The 5749-nt window shown below is 39.8% G+C and overlaps 1 long non-coding RNA gene across 1 annotated transcript; it reads right to left on the bottom strand.

Moving 5' to 3' along the window:
* Nucleotides 1–303: 303 nt before the first annotated feature.
* LOC110204669 (uncharacterized) lies at nt 304–5424 on the bottom strand. Its single transcript, XR_002323369.2, has 3 exons — nt 5242–5424; nt 2384–2435; nt 304–689 (listed from the first exon to the last, which is right to left on the bottom strand). It is a non-coding gene; the product is annotated as an uncharacterized LOC110204669 (long non-coding RNA).
* Between the last annotated feature and the right edge of the window lie 325 nt (nt 5425–5749).

Below are 5749 nucleotides of genomic sequence, written 5' to 3'. Positions count from 1 at the left end.
TCTTCTCTTCTTTTCTTTTCTCTTCTCTTCTCTCCTCTTCTCTCCTCTTCTCTCCTCTCCTCTCCTCTCCTCTCCTCTCCTCTCTTCCTCTCTCTCCTCTCCTCTCCTCTCCTCTCTTCTCTCTCTCCTCTCCTCTCCTCTCCTCTCCTCTCCTCTCTCTCCTCTCCTCTCCTCTCCTCTCCTTCCTCTCCTCTCCTCTCCTCTCCTCTCCTCTCCTCTCTCCTCTCCTCTCCTCTCCTCTCCTCTCCTCTCCTCTCCTCTCCTCTCCTCTCCTCTCCTCTCCTTTCCTCTCCTCTCCTCTCCTTTCCTTTTTAAATTAATTTATTTTTAATTTTCAACATTCACTTCCAAAAGATTTTGAGTTCCAAATTTTCTACTCCTCTCTCCTCACCCACAACCCCAAGATAGGGCGGTGCCATCTGATATAGGGCTCTACTTGTGGGAGGGCCGTTTTGACTCTGTAGTCCCCTTCCTCCTACTCAACAAGCTTCACTATAGTGGGTAGTGAGTGAGAGGTAGAGATACTATTATATGGTCAATCCTATGATTGCCCCTATTAACTGCATAGCCTGTCCTTACAACTGAAACTTTTTAGTTGCATGAGTCCTTTGTTAAAATGATGATGATGATGATGATGATGATGATGATGATGATGATGATATGCCTCAGAGAGTCCACTTCTCAAACCACTAGCAAAGATAAACTGAGAGTCAAATGAAAGTATGGAAGGCAATGCTACTGTTTGTAACTTAAGCAATCTTTACAACATAGTCTGAACTGGCAATTCTGGTTCTAGGGTAAACTCAGCTGGGGAATCCAATGGGATGGGAAGGGACAGAGAGCCTTTCATCTTCCTCCCTCGCCTTCTAAAACACCATGGGTTGGTGAGCAACCTGGTTATCATTGTGATTGATGCTGGTCAGTGGTGTGATGGTAAATATTTAACAACCAGCTATCTGGTGGAAAAAATGTACGCAGGAAACACTTTTTGTGTATGGAGGCAATTAGGGTTAAGTGACTTGCCCAGTGTCACACAGCTAGTAAGTGTCTGAGGTCACATTTGAACTCAGGCCCTCCTAACGCCAGGTCCAGTGCTCTATCCACTGCATTACCTAGCTGCCCTGAAACACTTTAATTCACATTATTCACATTTTCTCCATCACTTTCTTAAGTCTAAAGACAGAAAAATAAACCAAGCCTGTTTTTTTTTCAGCTGTTCACCTATTTCAGAGGTCTAAATGCTCACACTGAAAATTTAACAATCTGCTTTCACTCTAGCCAGTTTGAGCTAGTGCCAGCATACTGCTGGCAGATGTCCAATGAAGCTAGGCATTGATGCTCTGGTGTGGCCCTGAGGGAAGGCCTGCCAGAAAGAAGGGCCTGGATGTACTTTTTCCTCTGAGAGTGCTCACAGTCATTGTCATCTTCCCCATCTGTCTCCCATTTCTCTTCTACCTACCCATCCCATGGGAGTTCTCTGGGCGAAAGCCTCAGGAACACATATTTGTTAGAGTTCCATTAATAGTTTATACTTAGAAAACCAAAAAAAAGATACTAGAAAGGGCCCCAATCTGCTAGTCAAGCATTCTGGGCTGTATTCCTTCCTTTGTTACTAACTTGGGCAGGTCCCTTAAGGTTTCTGGACCTTGCTTTCCTCACCTGTAGGATGAAAGGGGTGAACCTAATAGTCAGGGCTGAGTCCATGATTTTCTGATTATCTTTCCTTTGCTCAGGCAGATTACCAATATATATTAAGGGACCTACAGGACCTGAACTCTTTGAGAAACAATTACCCTTTAAAATTAAATTTTAATTAAAATTAAAATTAAAAAACAATTTTCCTTTAAAAATTATCTATATATAAATTTAAATTATAGTTATATTATTAATTATATTTTATTGTAGAATTGATATAATATACAATATATTATAAAACACATAATTATATATGTGTATGCATGTATTTAAATGTATATGTATATGTATTATTTATGTTATATTATTATAGATTAGATATACTATATGTAATATAGGTAGTAAGAAACCAAATCTGTTTAGTGATGAAGAGAGATATGTATGTGTATTATACACACACACGCTCACACACAGACACGCACAAATATCTCTCTTTACAATTAAACAGATTTGGTTTCTTACCAGCCAGCTCATTAGCTGACTTCCTCAAGGGGAGGATGGCATTGATTTTTTTTTTGTTTTCTTTGTATTCTGACAGTGGCAGTGTGGTACCGTGGATAGTGCTGGAATCAGAGTCAGAGGACCTGGGTTTGCACCCTGGCCTGCCTCTCTCTCTCTCTCTCTCTCTCTCTCTCTCTCTCTCTCTCTCTCTCTCTCTCTCTCTCTCTCTCTCTCTCTGTCATATTACCTTAGTGACATTGGGCAGGTTTCTTCAAATCTCTGGGCCTCATTTTCCTCATCTGTAAAATAAAGGTGTTAGACTGGATGACCTCTGAGGCCTTTTCCTGCTATCCATCTAAGATCCTATGACTTCTGTTGGTTCAATATCTACTCTTCATGAATCACATAAGGAGATAATAAGGACTTAGATCACCCCAGAGGCTATTCTGAAAATATTATCTCATGTTCATTTCCTAGAACATTATTGCTAAATGCTGATGATATCTGTTCCTTTACAGAGACCACAGTTTGCTCCCAAATGTTCTTCATTTTATTTTCAATGACACTGACTCCAGCTGTGTCTAAATTCTGTATACTCTTATTGTAACTTTTTTAAGTGAACTTGTTTGTTATGACTTGCAGACCTGGTCCTTAGCTATGTTTTCAGTAATTTGATAATGTAATCAGTTCTCCTTATCTATCTACAGGTTATCTGTTTTACAGAGTATCTTTGACAATTCTTAAATCCTAGACTGGACTCCTCCCATCACCTGCCTTGTTTCTATCCACTTTTCTTATCAGCCAGGCAGCACGTGCTCAGGGATAGTGCTAGAGTTAGGGATAAGAATTGGACCTCAACTTTCATGGAAATAGGAAACTTCCTCTTATCAATGCAGGTTGCCTGATTGGGGATAATTTTAGAGAATTGTTGCCTCAGAGCACTGCGAGGTTGTGACTTGCTCAGGGTCACATAACTAGTATATGGCATAGATGGTCCTTAACCCCAAGTCTTCTGAGTCTGGGGCCAGTTCTCTGAGAAATGCTCAGGAAAGGATAACTAATTATAATGTTGGATATGCAAAGTATAGTTAGGAAACCATAACCACTTTATAAAGCTATTTAAAAATCTCTAAAGCCAAACATGATTCACTTTTGTATTACTTACTATTTTAAATGATTCATGTAGTGACTTCTGGAATGTACTCCCTCCTTATCTCTGACGCTTAGCCCCAGTCTCCTTTAAGACCCAGCCTTCTATATGAAACCTTTTCTGATCTCTCAGCTCCTAGGGCCCTTCCTCCCCAAATCGCCTTGTATAACTTTTGTATATATATATATTTTTAATATACCTATATATGTCCATAAATGTAAACTCCTTGAGGACAGGGATTGTTCCACTTTTGTCTTTATATTTCACAGCAGGGCACATGATAGGTACTTAATACATGTTTGTGGATTGACTGATTGATTGATAGAGAAGCTTGACTATTCATGAAATTCCTTAATTTGTGCTAGAAAGTTTGATTTATGAATGAGAGACTGAAAAACCATAGGTTGCAATTGGAGTAAGTTTTTTTTTTTTAGTAAGAAAGGGCCCAGCCTAGGAGTCAAGTGATCTGGGTTTAAGTCCTAGACCAACTTGGACAGATCTCATATCTTTGGGCTTCAGTTTACTCATCTGTAAAATGAAAGGTTGAACTTAATAGATTCCCAAGGACCCTATTAGCAGGAATGGCATGGTTGTTGTTGTTGTTGGTTTTTTGGGTTTTTTTTGAGGCAACTGGGTTAAGTCCCTTGCCCAGGGTCACACAGCTAGTAAGTGTATGAAGTCATATTTGAACTCAGGTCCTCCTGACTCCAGGGCAAGCGCTCTATCCACTGTACCACCTAGCTGTCCCCTGGTATATTTTTATAAGGGACCATTTCCAGTTCCAGTTCTGTTTTGTTCCTGCTCTTTCTAACATACAAAGACTGTATTGGGCGGAGGCTTACGTGTGGAAAAGGGCTTTTTTTTTGATTCTTTAACCATTTTAAAGCAACAGCAAAGTGTCAAAGGTCAATATTTTACCCAGCCAAGGGAGATAGATTGTCCCAGACAAGACTGGCATTTCTGGAAAGCTGCAAAGGGCCCTGTAAATGTGCACAATTGAACCGCTCTCAGCCTCTCACTCTCTGTGTCAACTTGGTCAAGTAACTTAAGTCTCCTGGATCTCAGATTCCTCATCTGTAAATTGAGGAAGTTGGATGAGATCAGTGTCAAACTCAAATAGAAACAGGAACTACTAGTCTATACATAAAGTTCCCTGCAGACCAGGTGTTGACTTACTTTTACATTTCTAACATTCTCTACTTAATTTTATTTTTATTTGTTTTGTTAAATATTTCCCAATTACGTTTTAATCTGGTTGGACTGCCCTTGAGAATGTTGGCCAGTGTGCCGCTTGAAGTTACAGCTCTAAATCTATAACAATGATAGAGACCTTAACCCAGTAACTTCTTTCAACCAAAGTGTTATTTGTGTTTTGCTGTGTGACCTCCAAAGAAAAAGGCATTTCTTACCATATTCTAGATTTTAAGGAAATCTTTAGCAAATCTCTTTGTTACACAACTGTTTATCCAGATTCTAGATTTGCTCTCCCAACCTCAGAGAATCCTCCATTCTCCTCTCTCTGTTCCCCCACCCCAATCAGCTGCCAAATCTTATCAAATACTATATCCATACTATCTTTTTTAATTCATCCTCTTCTCTTTACTCACAAGGCCAGCACCCTTATGAGTCAAGTATAGGCAAACTCTCATCACCTTTCCTGGACTACTGAAATGAACTCCTAATTGGTCTCCATAGTTTTTCTTCCACCAATCCATTCTTCACCCCACTGCCAAATTGATATTCCTAAAGCCCAAGTCTCACTGTATTATTCCCCTCCTGAAGAAGCTTCAACGGCTCCCTCTTGCCTCTAGTATAAACTATAAATTCCTCTATTTGGTATTTAAAGCTTTTCATGATCTTGCCTCAACCTATCTTTCCTGACTGGCTTCACATTCTATATTTTGCACACATCCTATATTCCAATTAAACTGACTCGTGTGCTATCTTATACCTACCTTTTGTGTGGCATGGATGATTCACAGAAGAGGAAAGGAAGGAAACAGAGTCAATCGAGATTCAAGGCCGGGGAGTGTTTCTACTGGCTCAGGAGTCTGAGAACCTGCATCTGACTCACAGGTCCGGTACTTACTAGCTGTGTGACCTTGGCTGAATCATTTCAGTCTTGCAAGATATTTTGTTTCCTGTCTCCTGGTCCTTGTATATGCTGCCACCTATGCAAGTGATGCTTTTCCTCTTCATCTCTGCACTTTTGAGATGCCTACTTCCCTTCACTCTAATTGTGCCACCTCCTCCTATGTGAGGACTTTATTTCTCTTCTCATTTGTCAGCTTCCCCCTCTCATCCTCTACATAAACTACCTTGTTTTACTTTGTATATATTTTGTATTTTATTTTTTGTGTTCATGGTATGTCCCCTTGTTTTACTTTGTATATATTTTGTAATTTTGTGTGTGTGTGTGTGTTCATGGTATTTCCCCTTGTTTTATTCTATATATATTTTGTA

The sequence above is a fragment of the Phascolarctos cinereus genome, unplaced genomic scaffold, assembly GCF_003287225.1.
Source record: "Phascolarctos cinereus isolate Bilbo 61053 unplaced genomic scaffold, phaCin_HiC Scaffold_836;HRSCAF=1488, whole genome shotgun sequence".
Taxonomy (NCBI): Eukaryota; Metazoa; Chordata; class Mammalia; order Diprotodontia; family Phascolarctidae; genus Phascolarctos; species Phascolarctos cinereus.
Note: the sequence above shows the minus strand (reverse complement) of the source record. Positions and strands in the feature narration are given on the sequence as shown.